The 24541-nt window shown below is 46.6% G+C and overlaps 1 protein-coding gene across 3 annotated transcripts in view; it reads right to left on the bottom strand.

Annotated features, from left to right (window-relative positions):
- The window catches only part of LOC104142969 (phosphofurin acidic cluster sorting protein 1), a 70445-nt gene that overhangs the window by 44389 nt on the left and 1515 nt on the right, over nt 1-24541 (bottom strand). The window lies entirely within an intron of this gene.

The following is a 24541-nucleotide window of genomic DNA, read 5'->3' as shown; positions in this document are numbered from 1 at the left end:
AGGCTGCTGTGAGATATTGCCCAACCACATCTCTACTGTAGGAGCACACGGCTCTCAACATGGACCACTGCTGCCATTCCTCACCAGAGTAATCTGCCGTGGGCCTCTGTATATACAACATGCACAACCAGGGAACAGGCTCCCAAGGGAAGGGGAGCTAGCTAGAGCAGGGACAGCCAACTGAGCTCAGAGGGGATGAACTTCCAAGACCTGTTTCCAATCCCTTCTCAAAGTGCTGCAGCCAGCCTGAAATTTAAGCATCCTCAGAGATATGTAAAATGCTGCTTGGCAGAGATCCAAGGAGGCAGAAAATTCACATGCACATCTGAGTCTCGGCCACAACCCATCCAAGAGCTCAGGCACAACCAAATGGATCGGCATGCTTATGCTCAAGAGGCTACACACAGCTCCAGCAGCCTGAAAATTAACATTTTACTCTGGAATAAAAAGACTTTGGCTCCTGTAAAATGCAGCCGCTCTTTCCTTGGTAAGAGAGGTGGCAGGACATCTCTCCCCTATGCTGCTCTCCAGAATCCTCCCTGGAGAGCCATATCTAGGATGATGCTCTAAGAGCACCCCTAGATCCACATTCACCTCCCAGAGGGCATCCACAGCACCCATCTTCAGTCTGGCACCCTCCCCCTTACCAACCAACTGACTTCACAGTCATTTGACAGCACATAACAACCACTGGACTCAAACAGCACTTGACAACTACAAATCCAGGTACCACCAGAAGCTCAAGAGTACTGTCAAGACTTCAATGTTACAGCTTGCCCTTGGGCCTGTAGCAGGGGACTTTCAGGGTCTGCCTCCCAAAGGTGAGCAGTGATAAACAAAAACAGCAGCTAAGATTGCAGGGGGAAAAAAAAAAAAAAAAAGAAGATTCTCAAAACCAGAAGGCAATGTTCAAAACGTCATAGAATTAGACATGGAAATACTTGATCAAACTGGAGCACTGGATCCACAGCAGGAGCATCCTCTGCAGCCCTAGACTAGGTGCCGTTCGTCAAAGGGGTGCCCAGGATCCCATCAGAACAGGTATTTTTAAGATTCAGATCTTTTACTTGAGCTCTTCATTAGGCTGCATGGATATCCCAGGCAGAGGGCTCAGACATTCACTGGGCCCAACGACCAGTAGAGAAATACCTCAGAGTTATTCTATCACTGACACTTCTGACCTATGATCTGCTGTGCTCCCCCTAAACACATTTGGCCCTCTGGCAAGCTAGAGGCCAGCACTGCTCCCATCATGTTAGTGCAGACCCTCCACTTGCTCCCCTGCACGGCTGGGACTAACACCAAAGAGAGCCACCAGAGAGGCTCAGTTGCATGGGACACCCTCCCTGAGACAGGTCATGGACACACAACCTCGGGAGGCCAGGTCAAATCCTACATCCAGAAGCAGATGTGGTCACAGCCAACTGGGACATCAGGAACAGGTTTCTTGCAGACTACTTTGACTATCAAACACAGCAGGCAATGGAATTTCTTTTAATTCTTTCCAGGTGAGCAAAGCAGCCCAAATTATTGCAATCCCTGAAGCCCACTGCTTCTGAAAGGGCGGTTCCTCCAGCCCTTCTTTGTGCACTGCCAGATGCTCCCAAATTTGCACTGGGGCACGGAAGAAGGGGATCTTGGTCAGGGGTGTCTGGCAACAGAGCTACGGCCAGGGATTTAGGAGGAAGGTTGGCATATACCCTAGGACTTGGGAGTTGTGTCCTAAGAGAACAGAAACTGATTTCAAGCTTGAGCACCTCGCTTAAAAGTTAAACGAAGTCCACATCAAAGGCAGAGTAAGTACAAAGTTTCTTTTATAGGAGAATATCACAGTCTAGGTTGCTCTTTTCTCTGCACATGGTGTTAGTTATTGGAGTATGGACTGACATTAGCAAGCGCATAGCCTTCCCCCAGCTATCACCATTTTCTGCCCTACACGTGTATTCCCCTACATCTTCAGAGGCCTGACAGGTCACTAGATGCTACTGAAATCCTTAAACCCTGCCAAGGTCCTTGACCTGGGTTTGTTCTTAAAGTGTTCAAGAGAGTCTTGGCAAGTGCAAGGCCTGCACTGGGTGCCCACAAAGAACAGGCTTGTGCTACCAGGGAACCCCTTGACTGTACTCACTGCAGCTCCCTATCACATGCAGCTTCAAGGCTGGGTACCCAGCTATACCCGTTCAAGCAACGGAACTGAAGAAAAACCCAGACTTTCCGTAAGATTCTTCAGCATCCCCTGCAAGCAAGAGAAAACATCGAACTGTCCTTCTTTCAGTTTCTGAGCCCTGCCTGCAAAAACAGAGACAGATTCTAGGATCTGAAAAGCAGACAGCGGCAACAATCATGCTTTCCACCTTGGAGGAGGAAAATGACACCTGCTCTGCAGCGTGCATGCTCCAACTCCCTCCCTTGTGGCCCTTGGACAGCCCCTTGCCTCTCCCAGCATGTATCTTGCTCACAGCATTTGAGAGCTGCTGAAAGCATCCCCCTTCCCAGCTTTTTGTGAGCAGTAAGAAAGCTTTTCCCTGCCCTGCACAGACTGAAACAGCTAACCTTCAAGAGCTCCTAAAGGATAACGGCACCTCTGTCCCAGAGCAGAGAACAGAGGGACACAGACAAACCAAGTGCCCTCACAGCCCTAACTGACAGTAGACAAGGAGATGGAAGACCCCTGCAGGACAGCGTCACCAGTGCTGGGTATGGGAAAAGAAGTAACACCCAACAACCAGCGAGGCCTGCAACACCAAGACCGTTACTGCAGGGCTCCACAACACTAACAATAGGCTTCAGGATGCTTGGCCTGCAAGCGATGCCAAAAGGGAACTTTTTTTTTTTTTCCCTAGTGTTTAAGGCACTGTGCAAGCAAAGCTGCTGTACATTGAGAGCATAAAACCGAGAGAGAGAAGAGGTCACAGAATGGGAGAGACCTCTGGAGATCATCTAGTCCAACTCCCTTGCTCAAGCAGGGTCACCTAGAGCGCGTTGCCCAGGATCTTGCCCAGACAGCTTTTGAATATCTCTAAGGAGAGAGACTCCAGGTAGAGAAGAAAACCAATGCACAGAGCAGTGAGGGATGTTAGGCAAGCACCTTGTTAGCACAAATTCACGGGGCTGGAGGCTTTCCAGAGGAAAGAACATGGCATTGGTTTGTTACTGCAGAAAAGGCATGAGTCAGTACCAGGGTACAGGGACAACAGGCTGCAGATCCATGGGAGCTTCCAGGAACAACACGTTTCAAAGGTGGGTAAGGAAATATCTTTGCATTGTCCCAAGTCTGGGTTCAGGATTACATGAAAGAATAATCTGCTGCAGAAACCGCCTGCCCTCAAAGCAGAGCAGAACTGAATGAGAAGCCGACCTCCAACTATCCCCACACTGTAAACAATGTCCAATGACCCTCTACAGCCCACCAATAGTTAGCAAACAAATAGCTAACTATTCCAGGAGAGGAAGATGCCCATGGAAGAAAATGGCTTTACCAGCTAGCCACCAGCTACTTCCAGCACTGAAGAAACACGCCAACTCTCTGCTCTACGTATCGGCCGGCCTCCCCACCCCAGCAGGCGCCCTGTCCCAGCATCTCCCACTCAGGATCTGCTGAGTTGGAGCCCCTAAAGGCTTAGGCACCCCTCGGACCCTGCTCCAGCCCCAGCACAGCCTGGCATGCTCTGTGGAGGAGGAGGAGGTCAGCAACGTTTGCCTGTGCTCAGTGGGCTTGTTCCCAGTGGCAGGAGAGCAGGGCATACAGCTCCACTAGGGTGGTGCTGCCGGTGAGATCCGAGGATGTGTCAGGCAGAAAGAGAGAACAGACTGCTGACACCAGTCGCCCACACGCGTGCTATTGGTTCATTCAAGCCTATTTCAGAAAGAGTTGAGAAAGTTATTACCATTATTTCTACCTTTGCCTGCTTAATCTTGTTGTCTTAGTTACCAAAGCCCTTGTGTCTAAGGCAACCAGCCTTGGCAAGCAAGAAACAGAATGCAATAAGAGGTAACACAAATATTTAAGATGGCTTTCTAAAATGGCAAAAATAAAAACAAGTACCAGCATCTCTCTCTGCGCTCCCGGTATCACCTCCTGCCCCAAGGCCTATTACACTTCTCATCCCTGCCAGGGGAACAGACACTCAGGTCTGTCCATGGTATCCCCATGAGTTATGTGATGGACAGCAAACACTGCAAACCCAACTCCAGCACACAAGAGCTCTCTCTGCAGGCACACACACCCTTGCACAGAGAGTTAACTGCACATACGCTAGTGTGCATAGGGTCGTGTCCAGGCTGAAGGTCCAAACTTGTGCTACCATTTAATAAATAGCCCTTCCCTATTCATGTATCGCCTCTGCAGCATCCAGGCTTCATGTTTATAGCGTACTGGAACGTTTCACACAAGCATCACAAGGCGTCTCCATCTGGGAATGGGAGTAACATGACACTCCTGTGGTTTCTGAGATCGCTAGCAGCTCTGCAAGAATTCGAGCCCTGATTACATATTTGCTGCTCTGTTATTTTTATCATACACACGCAATGCCCAGAACATATCCAGGCTCAAGCCAGGGATATAGCTAAGTCAAAAGCCAGTTTATATGAATGGAGAGGCTTGGAAGGCGTAATGGGAACAACTACTGCAGTCACCTTGCACACAAAAATGTCCATTTGGCAACAATCTTAATTTCACAAAAATAACTATATTATAAAAAAGCATCACTTACCAGCACACTTTAAACATGCAAGAGTTGGGATCTGGCACAGATCTGAGGGTGGGGATGCTAAGGAGAGCCGTCCGCCTGGACAAAGATTGACCTGCCACTATTATGCTGAGGCTATCTTGTTCTCAGAAGCTGCAGGAAAGACTCTACGATGTGTGCAATCACATTTGGCTGTGCCACCATCGTCTGTCTAGGTACACAAGATAAAATAACCCTGCACGCCCCAGAGGGCATTCCACACGGCTGATTAACCAAGACCAAGGCCACTCTGTGAGTTTTCCTACATCTTCCAGCCCCTGGCATGCATCCCCGAGAGGTGCAGTGGGAGCAAAAGGGTTCGATTCAAGCATTTGGATGCTTGCAGCTCCTTAGAGCCACCCAGAGGAGCTGATACTTTCTGCTCTCCACAGTGCTGTACTTTCAGCGCTGAAATGTTATGATCATGACCCAACGGCACGTTCAATTGCATATAAAGCCCAACACATAAGCAAGGAACATTTGCTAAGCGAGTATGTAGAAGGCCACAAACCACCCTTGGAGGAGTGAAGGGATCTGTGCAGGCTGCATGCTCCAGGGAGGACCTTAGCTGGAAAGCATCAGGTCCAAAATTTCCTTGGGAGGCTTTAAAAATTTTGCCTTCAAAGGCTTAGCTCAAGGCCATGTTTGAGCTACACTCCACTCACACACGCCTCGGAGGAAAGCGCTTTCTTGCAGCGAGCACTGCTTTAAAAATCGTATTTCTGCTTAAGCTACCAATTCTTCTTAAATCCAAAATGGAAACAGCACAAATTTTCAAATTACTTTCAAAAAGCTAGATTTAAATTGTGACTTAGCTCACTCTGACCTAAATCCACCAGACCCAGGAGACTATCAAACCCTTTAACCATCGCGGGAATAGGCAAGCAAAGGCAGGGCCCTGCAGGGAGGCAGCAGCTCTGACTAACCTGCCCGGCTGGAGGGGAGGAAGACGCAGCCCTGCAGCTGCCCGCGTGTCCTTTGGGAAGATGGTGCTGTTTGTTCCTACCCCTTCTGCCTCCGAGGCCTGGCCCCGCTCCCCCTCCCAAAAGCAGGATGAATAGGGAAGCTAATTGGGAAGCCAGGAACCAGGCTGGGGCCTGAGGGAACCTATCCAGGTTGCCACAGCAACTCTGCAAATCCATGTCACCAGAGACAACCATGTTCAGAAAATCCAGACAACAAAAGCCCTTCAGCACCGGGAGGACAGCCAGTTATCCTGCTTGCTGGTAACAGCACTGAAAGCCTAAATAAGACCAATCCGGTTCAGTCTTATGAATGGGAGATCTCCAAGGGACACCAGAACGGCTGGGACATCCGGCTTGGGCTCGGCATTCACCAAAGCCAGGCTGTGGAGGTAGCATAAGGCAGATTCTTGAACTGCCGTCATGACTGATACCAACTTCCTCCAGTTGAGAGAATGACATATTAGAGCTCTTTGAAGGCGGCACACATTGGTTTCAGAGCAGCATGCACACTGTGTGCAACACAAACAGCTCATTCTGTGCTAAAAAGTAGTTTGGGGTGCCTCAGCACAACAGGCAATAAAACCATAAAACCGGCCTTACTGAAGTGAGCCACTTTATAAGGGCTGACAAACAGCTCAGGAAACAGTAGTCTTCCAGCATTTTCCAAAATCCCAGAAATAAAACTGAGCATTTTCCCTTCCTTCTTATTTACAAGATCTCTCAAAGCTTGAAATTAAGTACCTGACACTAAATAGCTGGCTTAAGCCCCAGTCAGACAATAACATTACAGCCCCTCCAGCGTGCAGCATTAACAAGAGTTAGTAGGCTTAATGCGATCGCTCCTGTCAGCCCTTCCGATTGCTTGCAACTGCCACCTGGAAAGTATAAATTACTCCAGCAATTCTAGAGATAACATGAAACGTGAGACTCGTCCACCGTTTGCATCTCTATCAGCCTGGCTTTTGCCTTCCTCTGCGAGACCCCGACTCAACAACAACTCCAGCTCCTGCCTTATCTTTTACAATGCTGCAGGATACAAAAACTCTGCAACTGAACATTTGCAAAAGATAATACATCCCACACACATGCACACATTTCTTTGAGAGAACCAATATAAGATACATGCCTTAACTCTTCTCACAAGAGAAGAGATTTAACCCAAACAGCAATGAAATATCAAGAATAAATCCAGCAGACACAGGTGACAACCAAGCTCTCAGACTTGCGATGCAGCATGTGACTATGAAAAGCCCCTGCATTAACAAAGCAATCTCTGCCTTTGGGTTTTGTAGCTACACATCTCTGTGCTCTGCAAAGCACGCGGCACAGGCTCCTGGCCCTCCATGAACAAGCTCTGTATAATGAAAAGGCCCAATCAAAAATGCAGTGTGTGTGTGTGTGTGTGTGTGTGTGTGTGTGTGTGTGTGTGTACATCCTGTATATGAACTAGCACCCTAACTCTCCAGAGTAACACTGTCTACCCCTCAAAATACGGCCTCCCATGAGCTAGTTCTATTAGAGCATCCTGCATGAAGAGGGTATTTGTCTGCTGTTTTCTGGCAGCCATTCTTGCCTTTGCACTGCTTCTGATAAAGCTGATGTCTGAGCACTATTAACAATCTGTTTGTACTTCTGACTAGGAGCTACACTCCTAATTGAACTGTCTTTAGCATGAGATTTCAAAGCCCTGTGAATATGCCTGTTACTCTCTTGCTGAATGCATGTTTGCTTGCTGCCCCACATACCCCACAGCCAGCTGGACTTAAAATACCTCTGTGCCCTGAAAATTCTGTAACAATCTTAAGCCTAACGAGAAAGGATGTGTTCCTACGTATGCACAGCACTCCTGCAATCTTGCCTTCGTTACTGTAATCACAGAATGGTTGAGGTGGGAAGAGCCCTTTAGAGGTCACCTAGTTCAACCTCCCTGCTCAAGCAGGGTCACCCAGACCAGGTTGCCCAGTACCACTCCTTGGGAATCCTAGAGCTTCCATGCGACTCCAGCATGCCTTGGTGCTTACAGAAGAGCCTTTCTTCCAGTTAGACATCTTTATCTTTGCGGAGAAGTTCATTCCAGGAGCCACCCGAAAGAGGTGCCAGGGCAAGAGGACATTTGCTAACCCTTTACAGAACTGGCACTCTTCAGTGAGGAATACCTTACTACCCTACAAGTCACCTTAATTAAAGCCAGCCCAAAGCACAATGCAAAGAGGATTATTTATCCATAACAATTACAGGACTACAGGGGCTTATAAACAGACATCACTGAAGAAACAAAAAGAAGGGTTTAATCCTTTTACATTAGGGTTAAATCGAAAATACCTTCTCTTTACACAGCTGCCCCCCTGGCAGAGGAAGCAGCAGGGCTTCGTTCTGAGCACCTCATGCTGCAGGTTGTGCCCATCAGCAAGCACACAACTCCCAAGCAGCATCCAGCAAATATCTGGAGGAGCATGTTACTGCTCATAGCCAGTTTCCCCCATGATGCCCCTAGGGGTCCAAACGGATTTACTGGCTCACCTCCAGGCTCATTTCAGACCCTCTGAAGAGACGTTCACAAGAATCGAGCATCACCCCACTTCTTCGGAGACACCAACATCCCTTTTAGAGGGTACAGCAGAGGAGATGGTGAGCCAAGCCAGCAGCCCCCGCCCCCAGAAGCCTGTGCCTTGTTCTCAGCTCCCCGTGATTCCCCCCCACCACTGCGTGTTTGAGCACATGATGAACTGACTCAACCTGCTAATCCAGCAAAGAACGAACCTAGAAAACAATCAAGTTGTTTCCTGGCCAGCACTGAGATGGCTTGCCAGGCAGTCAGGCATGCACTGGAACCAGCTCCCAAGAAGGAACACCAGCCCCACACTGCTCGGCTGGGTCTGCCACCTCCTGTCATCCAAGGTGTCATGCCTTGCATAGGTCCAGCAAGTTTGCAATTCTGCCTCAGAAAGGAATAAAGCTCTCCTACCTTCCTTTGAGACAACCAATGCATGAGTCACCCATGGGAAGCATTTCTTATGCCAACTTTACATATAACCCAGAACCTTAGGAGAAAGGCATGCAACTCAGCAAGGCTCCCAGCCAAGCTAGACAACAGCAATTAGCCACTTGGGGGTGACAGGCTCTCGCCTTTTTCTCCCTCACCGTACCATACTGCTAACACAGCTTCATCAAGACAGTATGGTTGGTTTCAGTATTTTAATTTAATCTGTTTTGTCCTTTTCCGAGTCCTGCAATCTGTTACAGAGATTTCTATTGACAACACTGGCTGTGCTGTGATGACAGCTCACTCAACAGCTTTGGGTCAGGTGTCCCAGCTCCTTGCATGGCAGAAGATGAAAGATGTCAAACAACATATCTTCTTCAAAGAAAAAGGTAATGTTGGTATTTGAGGTGAGAAGAGACTTATTAGAAAACCATTCAGTGTCAGGATCTATCACATCACCTCCTAAGGACCAGTACACGAGAGCTCCCATTGAGGTAATTTTCCATACTTTTTACGATCAGGAGAGATATCAGTCTTAAAAGATCTCTCCAGCCTGACATCCTGCAGAGAATACACAAGTGCCAAATTTGCCCCAGCAAACAGAAAATGGCTACACACCAAAAAACCCACAGAAAAAACGATCACTCATTTATCAATGAGTAACAAAATAACTTGGATTGGTGTCAAGCCCTCTCTGAAGTTTACTGTCCTTTTTGTAAGGCATATCAAGAGAAGAAAAAGGTACAAGGCTGAACAAGCGCCACCACTTTGGATACAGGATGCAACTCTATCCTTTTCAGCAGATGGACAAAGCCTGCTTCCAGGGTAACTCCTCCAACAATGCCATTTCCAATACTCATCGACGGGAGCTGAATCCAGCATTTGCAAAGCTGAAAGCTTCAATAAGGGAACTCCAGGACTTTAAAGTCACTGCTGCATTAAACAGCACCCAAATCTTTAAACTTGAGAGTAAAGCTACGATTTTTGGAGAGGGCCGATTCCCATCCTGAATTGTCCTACCAAGCTTCTATCAGTGATCCAGAGATAACCCCTCAAGTTGTTTCCTAGAAATCATTTCCTTTCCCCAAAACAAAGCACTAACCAGTAGGAACAGCTTCCTCTCCCCACAGTACACTCCTGGCCTGCAAGTCTCCGACATGTTCTTTAGAAACGGGGACAACTACCATTATTCATCCTCACAACCTTACGGCAGGGTGCGATCCCAGGCTCCTGGAGCGCAGCACATCGTGGCCAATCCATTCAGCAGCATCTCAAGCTGACAACACAGCTTAACCACGCACCAGCATCAGCACCAGCTGCCTCCAGCCATTTCCCAAGACAAGTGCTTGGCTGGTTGGTCATTTGGTGCATTTTACCATTCCCTATCTTCTCCTCCCCAGGGTGGGCACCACTGCTCTGTTACCTGAACCCAGAGAGCTGTTACTGCATCTTGGTACCTCACCTTTGAGATTAGCTGCTACAAGGTTTGCAAACATCCATTTCCAGTTAAAATGCAAGATAGAAAAGGCATTTATAATTCAGCTATCTGATTACACTCCCAGGCAACACCCCTAACACCCAAAGCACGTGAACCAACAGCTCTACAAAGGACAACTGTAGGATATGCTTCTCACCATGATCAGTCAAAGCTCAGGCAACTTCTGCAAGTGCTGTAGACAGCTTCTCTTTTTCTCCACATGCCCAAGGAAAAGCAGCCAAGAGGAAATGGCAGGTCTCTGCTCGGGAAAAAGATTGATTTTTTTTTTTTCTTTTCTAAGAAACAGAATTTGTAATTACCCAGTCCCCTGTTTCACCTAAAAGTAGAGCAATCAATGGGAGATCACTATCTCCAGAAGATACCTCACAGATGGATTGCATGCCCCTTCCCATCACTTCTGTAACGGAGGAGGGAGGGCAGACTTGCAGGTGCACTTAAAAAGGAGGTTTCCAGGGAGGAAAGAGTAAAGGCAAGAAATGTTCATCCCTCCCAGCAAGCGCTGCTTGGAAAGCAGCATTTGTCCCTTCATCCTCCGAGTGATAAACTACCTTAGAAAGGATTAAACCTTAGCAGGCAGGTTGTCTCCCCTCCAGCAGAAACATGCTGACTAATCCCACCCAGGTCCATACAAGAGAAGGTGGAAGTCAGCTACCCCAGACAAAGAAAATGGAATGATAGTAGCTGCCAGCCTCCATGCTTCAGAGTGGATTTTCATCAAATCCCCTTTTTGCCTGTAAGCAGAGCTGCTGCTAGCTCTAGCAGAGGCAGTCCTCTTTTATGTCTGCAGGGACAGCTGCTTCCCAGCATCCCTGCCACATTACTCCATTCTCCTTTAGGCTGGCGAGAAACTAACTCTGAAGAGAGAAAACAACTCCTATCAGCTTATTGAAGTCCCCTGCTAGGGGCATCAGCTGCTCAGAGTTAGTGCTGGGTCTCCACTTGAATAAGTTACCTCAAACACCACTTTCAGGCAGGTTTTTCCATCTGCATTCCTAGAGCATAACAGTGGATTTCACACACCACAGTGGCACCACCTTACGCTCGCTGTAATTCTCATACGTTACTAAACTACTCGCATACACTACAGGTGATTCAGCAAGGCAGCAAGAGACTGGAAGCCTGCCAACAGCCATTGAGAAACAGCTTGAAACGCATCCCAAAGGACAGGGGAAAAAAAGCCCAACTGCACACCTTAAAGCAGATCTGAGAAAGCTGAGCTGTAAAGCCGGTGCCTGGAGAACAAGCTAACACTCAACAAGTTTGCTACGTTCCGGAGTTGCGGCCTCAGGAGCTGTTCGCAGTCAGGAGCGGGATTTTACATCTGTTTTTTTTTTTTTTTTTTTTTTTTCTCTCCAACTGGATGTAGCCCAGTAGTTTGCAGTGTGGAGACAGGTTTGAGTCTAGATATGACAGATTTTTTTTAGGAGCACCTCACCATTTCATCTAGAAGCTGCAGCCACTGGGAAACACACAGGTTGCCCTGATGGAAAAGCCCTGAGTTTATTAGACACCTTCCCTCACAGCAAAAGCTACATTCACCTTCAGAATCAGGTCTTGGCTCCCAAGTAAATGAATGCTGCTAGCCTTGACATTCATGCCCTCAAAGCATATCTCAGCAGGCAAAGTAAGAAGAAACTCCTATCTGGCTTAAGAATCACAAGGCTTTAAAGAAAAATTCCCACTCTCAGTGCAACAGAAAGCATACATCAAATTCTGAAGGGGTAGAGAAGAGAGATGGGCAAGAAAGTGCTGCCTGTGGGCCACGGGCAACTGTAAACACTTGTTCTGAGATGTGTCCAAATGAAAGAGCAAGACTATTTCCTAGTCCCCAATGCCCCAAGTCCTTCCATTAGAAAAGGAAAAAAAAATCATAGTTGAGTAGATATATTTGGAAAGTACTTGTTATAGACCTGCATACATACTGTAAGAGAGCTTACAAGCTTCACGCTCTGAAGTATAGCAGGCATAAGTCAGAGGAAAGGAAGCATTCAGCTTAAGTGAACTTGCTCTAAGTTTGTCCTCCACAGGGGCAATTTAATAGTAGCCAAAGAGTGTGGTGAAACTCAGCACAAGCAGTAAATCTTTGTGCATCAGGCTGTAAATCTTAAGACAGGCTGTCAAAACCAACGTTGAGAGATCCAAGCTTGGCAACAGCTGTACCTCTACAGCTGTAAGTGCAACATTAAGACTCTCTGAAAAGCTCTTCTGAACCACAGTCATACACAGCCCCTTACAAATTCCTAAGCCAGAAAAGGCCTCCACTACCTTGTTTCCCTGGTCTATTCATTTTACTGTCAGGTTACTAGCAGTTGCCCCCCAACACCATCTGTCGCTAGCAGACCTACTCAATGAACAGTTTGTTCAGTAGCTGCTTCTCCTCCCAAGCACTGCCAGCCATCCATGTGCAAAAACAAGGTCTCTAGGCATAAAGTAGAATCTTTCCCTTGTTACTCCTTTTATCTAATCCCGTTAAGGGTTAATCCTTCAACATCGCTGTACCATAGCTGAAATATGGGAAATCTCAAGGCAGTGCAATACCTGAAAAAATAAAGAGTAGAATACTAACAAGTGCAAAGTGAGGCTGGCTCTCACCCAGCCTCACTGGCCCTCTATACAATCTGCGTGTTGTAGGAAACAGAGGAAGGCTTGGGAACGATGGGTACCAAAGACATCCCAAGAAAACACTACACGCTAGTATTCCTACTGTGCTTTAGTGATAAAATAGCTTTGCATTCAATAGGACAGAAGACAAACTTCCTTCATTTCCTCCCCTTCTCCCCAGACCCAAACCAGAGAGCTGGCCAGTATCAACTAGCAGCTGGCTCGTGTTAAGTGGATCTATTGCTTTTCTAAAAGACTGAGCACTTCTGTCCCAGGAGAAAGGGGGCAGAGCCCCACCAGGCAGAGCACAGAGCAGGTGTGATGTTCAAAACATGCACCCTGGGGCGCAGGCCAAGCATGCTAGCCAAACACAGGTATGTGCTTCAGAGGTAGCATCTCAAATACTACCCACCATCATCTCTCATCACCAGTCGTCATCCAGAAGCAGTAACTGTCACTTGCAACACTGTGATCAGCTTATAGGCACAAAAGCTAACATGCTGAGCTAGCTGGTGGTCCCAACAGAGCCCACAGGTATGCAGAGAAGCAGGAAGGAGCAGTTACGTTATCAGAGCTCAAATTCAAAGGTGAATTTGCAGTGCAAGAATTTCCAAAGCATCCTTGTCAAAGGTGGCTACTTGTCACTGAGGTACTTTTCTGTCTTTCAGGTGCGCAGGAGTGGATGGGTGCATGCGTGCGCGCTCCGTAAAACCAGCTCCATCTGCAGCGCTGAAGCTATAACCTCCCTGGAAGAGGCCTACGGTGAACACTAACTGTGGACAGAAAGTTTGTTTGCTTTGAAATCACAACATGTACTCAGAAGAAAGAAATAAGAGAGCTTCTCTCACATTTCACTGACACAGAACACTTAATCAAAGCTACCCTGGATTTTAAACCTTGATCTACTTAGTGTTGCCTTCTTCCCAAAGACGGTTCCCATACCCCGTACATCTCACAGCCAGCTCTCCTTGAAAAGTCATTTACACTCATAGTATTAGAAAAAAAATTAGGTTGTAATTAAGCAGAGTTATTAATCTTTTGTCATCTGGGACCCCAAGCCTATTCATATTCATATCAACATGGCTGCTTGCTACTACAACCAGGACTGGATGTTACGGAAGTGCCTCACCACTTTTCAGAAGAGAATATAAGATCTTCAGGCAGCCAATAACAAACTGCTCTACTTCCTGCTCACAGATTTGTTTAGCTGTGAGGCTGACCACTTCTGCTATCCCATCCCAAACCACTTTTGCTTTTCTGCATCTCTGCCAAAGAATACAACTCCCCTGTTAAGGGCAGAAGCTACCACAGCCTGCAGCCCGGTTTCTCGCAGAGCTTACAGCTCTGCTAGCTACTCAGAGTCATAGCGGCAGAAGTGCTCTTTGCAACGTTTTTTCAAGTTTCCTCTTCTCAAGAGGACAGAACTATCAGGATCCGCTAAAAACTCCAACCTTCTCCCAAAAGCCACTTAGATCTAAGAAACAACTGTTCAAGTCACTTAAAAAGAGAGACTGGAGAACGGAATGACAGCCAAGCAATCATTCCTTACCTGGACAGAGGGACAGGACTCAAATCTTGGGGGCAACGGTATTCACATTGGACAAAGCCCTATCACAGGTCAGTTTCTTCAGGCAACGGTCAAGGGATAGACAGCTCTAATTTCCTTCACAGACATCACATCCCTGCCTGCGAGGGTATGAAACCAAGACTTCTCTGTCCTAATTAGGATCCAACAGTGTCAGGATTAAGGGATGGCAGTAAGTGGATTGCTTACCGTATCCACAAACAACAATAAGGTTAAGCGATTCCCTTTCCCTCCTCTTGGCTAGGCTCTGAATATGCAGAAATTATGGAGGGAGGGGGGATTAATCCCTCCCTCCCCCAATTGCTTAAGAGGGCTGTTTAGGGTTAATAATTTTGCCTCATGCTTAGAGCCTCGCACTTCTCACCTCACAGGTATACAGGCTGGTTTAGCTACGTAGGTAGCAAGCAAGCGCACCTTGTTGCACAGACGTTCAACGAAGCAGGTTGCTTTGAAATCACTCTCCCTTCACTCTGCATCCTGTACATTAAATACACGCGGAGATGCATCACTGGAAAAATCACAGCCCAGATTTTGCTTGAACTAGTTCTGCTAGTCATGAAACAACTTTGCTTGAAAATGCACTGTTCCTTCCCACGCCGTTCCCTCCAGCAATATCATTTCTTTCCCAGGCCATCTTCTCCCTTCCTTTTCCCACCCCACTCCTCATACTACCCTTTCGGAAAAGGGGCACCAAACTTTGAGGCTGGTTGAGAGTTAGCTCGGCTGACTGGCAGCTACACACACAGGCACATCAGCCTGCAAGCAGGGGTTGGGAGAAAGTTGAGTCTCCCTCACCTGTCCATCCCAGGGGGCCAAAAAGGATCTCCAGCCTGCCCCAGCCACTGATTTTTATGAAAATTATTTCTTCATGGTCTTTGTCCTTGTCAAGCCAGGACAAAATCGGGCAAACAGATTGAAAGTTACAAGTGTCAAACAGACATCAGGACTGTTACATTCTGTATTTTCTTAGCAATTTCCTGCATTAGGCTGAGTCATTTGCTGGGTTATTCACAACACCCAAATATTTGGGGAAGGAGAAAGAAAAAGAAAACTAATCGAGGACAAGCCCAACCAAACCACTGTTGCTCTACCATGTGCAAGGAAGAGCTGCAGCAATCTAACCACATCCTCGGGCTCTGCTACAGTGAGACTTCACTGCTTTTCCCAAAGAAAGCAATTTAGAGTTAAGATCCATTTCCAGGCAAGGAAGGGAGATTTTATTCCTGTCTTTGCTATGCTTTAACTCTTGGACAGATCACTTCACCCCTCTTCCTCCCCACCCATGTCTACCAAAGCAGGGAGCGTGACCCCTGCAAAACAGGCAGTGCCTCATTATAACAACACATTATGCAGCACATACCCCAGCAGGACCCAAGCCTCTGCCATGGCCTCCCGGCACCTCCTGTCACACAAGCTGATTTCCAGATAATAAGCACATTGGCAAGAAGCATCTCCTGAGGGAGCACTAGGATCTGCCCAGCCAGTCTGTCCTAGCGTGCACCGCACACTCCCCTCCCACACAGCCATTAGCTGCCCTCACGCTTCGCTGCAAGTCACTCAGACATTAATCGCCCCTACCTGAAGCAATGTCTTTCCTCAGGATAAACATCCCTTAAAACCTCAACAGAAAGTCCAAATTGCCCCCCACACCCAACCAACTTCCAAACGCTGCTCCCCAAACCTTCTTGCAGATACCACCAGTTCCTCCAAGCCTGGCCAGGGGATTCCCAGCCCTCAGGATCCAGATCAGACAGCAAGGAAAACTCTTCTGGAGACCTGGCTCCCAGATGGTTTCCTCTCCAGCTGCCTCTCTCCGAGCACTCTCAGGCTTCCTAGCCCAGCTCTACAGTCTGTGAAGGTCAGGGAGCAATCCCTAGCCATTCCCTCTACCTTCAGATTTGTCTTTCCGGCTCAGGGAGACACATCTGCAAGCATCTCTGCGTCTCTCAGCGTCAAGGACCATCCCCCACGACAGACCCCTGGCACTCAGCACCGCTTCTGTTGTCTGCTCTGTCAGCCTCCTAATCTGCCTGTGTGGCCACAGCTGAGCTGCGCTGGCTTCAGAGCTCCAGCCACCTGCAAGGGGCACGGCAGCAGGGAGAGGAAGGACTGAGAGAAGCAAAAAAAAAAAAAAAAAAAATCAAACATATTAAGAAAAACTCATCACTTTTTGTATGATTTGAAGATCAAAATAAACACCCTCTGAAGGGGAGAGAAAACTAGAATCGCATACTTTGTGATTAATCTGTACAGGAATCAGTTCATCTCCAGGCCCTTTTTGGCTGAGTCGGAGTCCTGTATGTGCAGACACAGACCTGGCACCGCAGGCTACACCTGTGTACAGCAAGGTAGTCCCTTGCAAGTGCGGCACTTCACAGCACAGTGCCGCCCCCCCCCCCCCCAATATGCATTTTGTATATGCATTACGATAATTTCATGAGCAGTCTTTTAAGGCTCTGTTTTCCCACGAAGGACAGGTTTCTCCCTTTGAGAGCAACAGTACCGTATCACAGGGCATCGGCTTTGGAGCAACGCTCCCAACACTGCCGCATCTCAGGATCGCTTCTGCTTTACAACAGAATTGCCCTCCTGCGAGCGAGGGAACAGCTACACAGCAACATGGAAACAAGCCACTGGGAACAAAGCAGGGAGGAGAGGAGCGCGAGTCATAGCTATGGTTTTGGGCAGAGAAAGGGTTATTCGAACTAGAAAAATAGCAAGCAGCTTCAGATCCACGATCCGAATCTAAGCCTCACTTCAGTGTCCAAACTGCAAGGTCATCTTTCTGCTCTATTTTCAAACAAGTCACTTGTTTAACAAAAAGCATGTGACAAAATTCATTGCTGCTGCATAACAGCCTCCCTAGAAACATTAGAAAGAGCTTACTAAACAATCCAAAGGCCAGTAGCAAGGCTGCATGCTGCAGCAAACACACATCTCTTTTTTTTCTTGGCAACTAAAAGGATATATTACTTGGGAAACAAATCACATCTTGAACTGGTCGTTGCTTTACTTAGGATCACCGTGTTTGCAGCTTCCAAGTGTTCACTTGGGGTCTGCCCTAAAGCAACCTCAGGACAGAAAAAAGCGGAAGTTTGCAGCAGCGCGTCCAGCTTCTCTCATTTTAACCGCACTGACACAGGTATGGCTAACATCACAGCACTTTCTTTGCAAACCTAACAGGTTTTGAACTTTCCATCTACACACGCAGCAGAGTCGCTATACCAGCTGTCCCCAAATACCAGTCTGCTTTAAGAAAAGACACTACAGTGCCATCTCAGCTGAGAGCACTGGTCAGCAGCATGGCAAGGTGCAAAGACGCAACACCTCCATGGAACCACAGCACTAGCAGTCTGCTGTGACCCCTGCTGCTAAACACCTCGCTTACTGTGTGTCCAGGCTAAAATAAAATGTGTTAATGAATTAACCACCACAAAGCAGCAAGTGACTACAAAAACAGCCTTGGCTACATGAGGAAAAAAGGATGCTCACAACACATTGACAGGTACATTTTATTAAAGTTTCAAAATGCACGTGGGTGTGGGCCAGGCTGCATCCTGCTCATCACCTTAGCAGAGCCTCCTGGGGTATACCTCAGCACCTCCAAATCCACTGGAGATGTGCCAGTGCAGCCAAGATGGGAAAAGCGGTGAGATGAGGTCAAGGTTGGTTCACCGACCCACAACAACCTCCTTCCATTTCTCTGCTGCAGGCATTTGTTCAGGTCCCAACAGAGGTCAGTCTGGCAAACCTTGCTACAGTGACTTAAACCATGGACATCCTCCACTGTCCAATCTGTCCTAGCAGAGGTCTCCACATAAGCTGACAAGAAGATGGTGCCATGGGTAGATACCTTTGGGAAGAGAGCACAGGGGAGGGAGGTAAGTGATATAAAAGCAGTAACACAGGCCTGTGCAACAGACAGTGACAAACCAGCTTGGGCATCCATTTCAAATCATCTTCATAATTGTTTAAAAAAAAAAAAAAGGGTTTTCTTAAGTTTAATTCTTAAGAGCTGCACAGTTAAGATTCTTCACTCGAGAGAATAATTGCCACCACAACTGGCAAATTTGTACCTAGGTTTTTCATCCACGTGCAATGCAAGCTGTTAATAATCTGGACCTATGCAACCCATTTCTTTGCTCAGATCCTCATGGGAGAAGCAGCTCCCTGAAATAAGGGGTGAGCTGGTCACACTTCCAGAAAACAGTATTGCAACAGACAAAGTTGTGTCCAAGTAAGTACAAACACTTCACCAATACATAGGTGAGATGAACAAAGTGTAAATGCAGAGTAACAGAAAGGTCGTCCTTTGGTCTGACTGGAGCTTAAGGAACATAGCAGGCAGAACATAAGCTTGCAGAGTCAAGGGACTTGACAAACATCAGGGAGAAAATGAGTTAATTATGCATATATACCATATGCCATGAAATCCAAATGGACATCCTCAATCAGCACAATTCCTCCTAACAAAGGAGCACACAAGAAAGGAAGGAACGCTTGGACCCAGCAGCCCTCAAATGTAAGGAACGAGAGGTCTGAAAAAAAATGCAGCCTACGAGTACTGTAGTTCAGGGAAGCGCATACGAGAAAATTCAGAAAGTCTGACAAAAGGGGGAAAAAATGATATCCATTAACAGAGAAAGAAAACCTCAAGGCCATTAAAAGCATCTCAAGCGCACCAGGAACATGGTCCAGCTGAAAAATAAAAGCCATCATACAGGTACAAAATGTGGCCACTGGAGATCCACAATGAATAGCCTCTAAATTCTGAGAATAAAAGCAAACTACGTGGAGAAGAGAAAAACTAAGATTCAGAACTGAAGACTACTCAGTTACAGGTTTGCAAGGCACGACAGAAGCAAAGGAAAAAATGCGAGAGCAACGCCAACATTATCAGCAGGAGTGTGCAGGGCCTTTGAGGGAAAGAAGAAATAGAAGAAAGCAGACATATCAATAAGGCACAGAATCAATGGATTGCCAGAAGACAGTTAAAGGAACACAAGAAAAAAAATGCAGAACAGATGCAAAGGAGCTCTTCTAAAAATATAAAAATAATTTAAACATAAAAAGCTAATCTAAATAATATGGATTCAGAGACACTGCCTGATATACTATTAAAAATCAGACAGCAGAAGCAGCAATGAGAGGCTTTAAATGAATACAACCCTCATCCCTAGTAGATAAAAGGTATTAAAGAATGGGAAAAGGGTGGTAGAACCTTTTACAACCCAGTTACTGTTACTCTAATCCTGTTACCATTACTCTAACCGTGCAACCATTGCAACAGGACAATAGCTAACTGTCAGTGTCAGCTTCAATTTGGTAAAACGGACCGGCCAGCCTAAGCTAGTAGGAACAACAGAAGACACAAGTTCTGTCATCATCCCAAAATGCCTGCACGGAAGCTTTTGCTATCATGTGCACAGAAAAAGAGTTAAAAATATACAGCAGCCCTGAACAGCTGTGCACTGAGCCTGGACATTTTTGTCCGGGAGGTGACCCCATATGCGATGGCTGTGGGTCTCATATTACTTAAGACATGCTTGCACTGGAGAACAAAAAACAGGCTAAGATTTACAGTGTAAGTGTAAAGATCAGCATTAGTGGGAAAATAAGGAGGACCGAAAAACTAGAGTAACAGACAAAATACAACAGGAGTTTTCATTTGCTGAACAGAAACCCTCACTGGGTTAAACCGCATGAGACAGGAGAAATAGAAAGAGCATGAGAGATGACAACGGGCAGTAAACTATCAAGGTGATTGCATTGCAACAGGTCTGCAGAAAATACCAGTGTCATTTTGGGCTGTGCACACAGAGGCTGAATCACACTGCGGAGCAGCGAGTGGCCTCTGTAACCACAGCTGCCACATGTTAAGGTACCTGAAATGCTACATCTCTCCTTCGGGTCCACTGCAATGAGTATGTTGAAGTACCCCAAAAAACAATCTCCCCTCATTTCAGAAATAGATCCAAGAGACTTTCAGCTACAAGACCAAGCTCACATAGTTGTCTGCTTCCTCAGAGGCAGAGACAGGTCCCTGCTGCCTCTTCCCACACAAAAAAAGACACGCTCCCTTCTTGTTCTCCCAAACTCTTGAAGCTCATCCGTTGCAAGCCAGGCAGCAGAAAAAATAATCACAATATCCACCAGCTTTGATGTAGTTAAAAAACAGCAGGAGCCCAGCATCCCCATCATCTGGGGTTTGGAAAGCTGGGACTGGATGAGAACACAAGGTATTCAGAAAACAGCCTTGACCAGAGGCTCATCTGACATGCTATAAAATGCAGTATGTCTTCAATCTCTGGTTCTTTTTTTGGAAATAATTTCTTTTGAAGTTGATCGGAGACACATGTTCAATCTAGAATCATTCTGCACTGCAAAGAATTACACAAAAGCATCAGCACAGATTTCGGTACAGAACAGATCTGCTACAGGAACTCCCTAGGATACTGGTGCCCAGCAATTTATTCTTCTGACAGGAAAGAAACTTCACAAGAGAAAGGTAAGAGGATCTTCATCCAAGAAAAGGATCCACTATATGCACACTACACAGCTATCAGCAATCACAAATAATTGACTACTCTAGAGAAAGTGGTATCAGCACTTGCAGCTTACTAGCACACTAAGAGCAACGTAACGTTTTGGATAAGCTGTCAGATAACTGGGCTAACACAGCCTAGTTAATGAATGAAACACTGGAAATCAAGTCTAGGAGGCAGCATTGCAGGGACTTCAAATAAAACTAAGCCTTCAGCAAAGTCACTACTAATTTTCTGAAAGGAGCACACCTTCCATCAATCACACTGGCAGGAGACATTTGTCCCGAGTTCCAGTAACGAGCAAAAAGATGGAATAATAGGCACCAACTCAGTTATCATCTGCTCAGAAGGGAAACGTAACAGAGCTAGAGGAGGAATCCCAAACATGTTCCTCTGCGCCAGACAAGCCACACAGAGCAACAGATAGTGGACGACACATCAGCTGGGTTACTTTGCAGGCTCACAGCCAAGTCCACGATATTAAGAACAATATGCAATCAGATGACTGTTTAGAACATTTTGTTTTCTATATAGGACTAAAAGGAAATCATAATCCAAACATGGGAAATATCATCAGTTATAAGAGACTGTTTCCTTACAAGAAACCACGGCCTCTCTGGAGCGCTCCGTGACTGGAGCTACTCTGATTTGCCATGGCATCGGAACAGCTTTTTAAGGAACAATCTGGAATCATTTAACATTCCCAGAGGTGCAAATCTCCATCTTATCCAAACAGAGCAGCTTTTGCTGAGGTTGGAAGTTTACAGTGAAAATCCTCAATTTACTCAGGAAACTGCTCAAGAACATCTCAGACAGACAAATACACATTATTTCAGCTGGAATATGATTGTTTCCTAAAGGAACGCCCAGTTCAGAGGCTCTTCATCACTAAAGCAGCTTCAGAAAGAGAAACACTCAAGAACTGCAGCATAGCAAGGCTGCAGTCCTTGCAGGGAAGGAAATGGACCCCCCGAGACGACAGATGACAGCAGACAAGCTCCATGGGGCTGCGAGATGGCTGACAACCCAGCCGAATGTAGCTGAGACAGAGGAGAGCGCGTTCCTCCATACTGTATTACGCGCACTGCTCCCTACAAGGCTTTCCAGACCCCAAGCAAAGGAAAGCATGCGACCAGCTGTGCAAAAGGAAGGCTTACCCTCTTCTGCATGAAGCAACGGGCAACAGATACTCTCTGCCCAGACAAAAGGTCTGCACAGATGAGAGCGTTCACCTCCTGGCGCTTCTAAGGACCACTGTAGCTAGCACTTATGGCATCTCTCCAGTCATACTTGCAACAACAGCTCTCCTTCCAAGAAGGTATCCATCACGCTGTAACTCTCCAAAACGCATCTTTAGAAGCTTTAACGATAGCGAATTCAGAACATCTTCCAGAAGGTGATATTCTGAAGGTGCACATTCACTGTCTGACAAACAAAGTCAGCCCAAATCATGTGCGTTTCTCCAAGTCAATGCTTTTCTAGCTACCATGAGACACTATGTTCAAGCACACTGTGTGGGTGGCAGCAAGACTTGGAATGTTTTTGCGCTCAAGCATCATACCGAGAAATGAGGTACTCCAGACCAAATGCAGTGTATTTGCATCCACGTATCATCATTCACAGTACAATATGTACAGGTAGAATCTACCTTTGCAGTTTCAGCTCACCTATACTGACTGATGCATTAGCTAAAATGCAACTCTCGCCTCTGACTACAAATGTGATGCTTTATCAGCGAAACAATGTCCACATAATACTGAACACAAGAGCTGTGTCATGGAAAAAAGGGTAGAGTGAACACAATCGCACAATCTTATCTTGTTTCCTAAATCTTTAAGAAGTCTCAGATATTAAAGGGAGAGAAAGGAAGAGTAGTCATATTAACAGAAGTAGAAAAATACCACTACTTGAAAAGAGCAAGTCCCCAAGCACATTTGCACAAAGTCCTTTCATCTATTTTTTCCAAATGTACAGCCTGATCAGCATATGAAACAATGAAAACAAAGTAAAACATTACTTTGATGCAGACAGACATTTTGCTCTGGAAAAGCTCTAGTTCAGTACTTGCAGTACTGAACACAGTGGAAAGGGGACTTAACTTGCATAGTATCACAATAAGGCTCTTCATCCCTCCCCAGGGCACCTCGATGAGGACTCTTAATAAGCTAACTGCAAGAGTAAGATGAGGCTGATTGACTATTTTAGCAGAAGCATGCTCCAAACTCCACAGTGGGAATCAAGCAGGATTGCTTTCCTTCTGAAGCACCACGATAGGAAGCCAATCATCCCTATCCCACTGGGTAGCTCAACTGAAGATGCAGAGAGCACTTTGCTTGGTTTCCAGGTGCTTACTTCTTTCTGCCTCTCTGCCTAATAGCCCACCACCCGGAAAAATCCAACTCTGCCTCCCCTGAGAGCCCTTGGAGCCAAAGCAGCTGGGTCTAGGCTATGCTTGCTCAGTTCATAGGAAGGGCGTTAAAGAGTTAGTTCACAGATCTCTATCACTTCGGCCCTGAAACCAGAAAGAACCAGCAGGAAGGATGACACCTCTGTTCTGGGAGCAAAGAAATTTGTCAAACTATACATGGGCTTAGTTCAGTGACGCATAAGGTTTTTCTGATTCAGCAGGAAAGACTTCCATTATACACTACGGTTCATCTTCTAAAACCACATTGTAGGTCCTCCTACAATGCATCAGAAGTCTTACAACCACGTCACAGAACCTTTTCATACATTGGGGTTTATACTTCAGAGTGCCTATTTTTACTGGCCCAGATTGCCTCTCTGAAATCCTGAAGGCCCGGACAACTAGCTCTCAACAGTCCTGAGTTAACATACAAACACAGAGCGGCAACACCACAAACGTCCACCTAGTCCATCCCTGCTCCTGTAGAAGCCAAAGAAATGAAAAGCCTAAGAAGGAGCGCAGGGGCAACGAAGAGACATACGATAAGGTGTCTAGAAGAAGTAAAGTAAATTCTATAGCATTAGGACCCGGGCAAAATTCTCCTTTCCCTCGATACGCATAGTGCTGGAGGAATTAAGACTACACATGCATTAGAGACAGGAAGACTCGAGCGAAAGGGATTACTACACTTGAACGGATATTATTTTGCCACCACCATACGGACCCCCCCCCCCCAAGCACAACACAGACTAGAGCTCTCCCGTGCTGGGGACTGGGACAGTACAAGCAGGAGTCTCTGCCTTGAAAAACTTAATGTCAAGGCTAAAACAAGCAGATCAGCAGAGGAAGAACACGGGCAAGCAACAAGCAAGCACAACGCTTGCAGTAAAGGCCAGTCCCCACGCCGGTCGCCTTGGCCTAGCAGCATACCATGTCAGAGCGGACGCCTCTGAAGGAAGAATCAGCTTCCATCTGCTACTTCCCATGTTAATAAATGTTGTATTTTAAGAAATTCCAGAGATGACATTTCAGATTAATTCTGTGGAGGTTTCCTCCAAACCAGTGTGTCAGACGGTTGCCCCCCATGGCAATCAGCACATACAGAAGTTCTTGCATGAGAACAGGAGTCTATGCAACGCTAATGGGAACTATCCTTGTGAAAAAGCACAGAATTCATTCTGCCAAAGAGCAGTTCTTCCTACAGCTTTCAAATTGATAACATACCATTTC

Source organism: Struthio camelus, chromosome 3 (assembly GCF_040807025.1).
Source record: "Struthio camelus isolate bStrCam1 chromosome 3, bStrCam1.hap1, whole genome shotgun sequence".
NCBI classification, from domain to species: Eukaryota; Metazoa; Chordata; class Aves; order Struthioniformes; family Struthionidae; genus Struthio; species Struthio camelus.
This window is presented reverse-complemented; position numbering and strand designations above follow the sequence as displayed.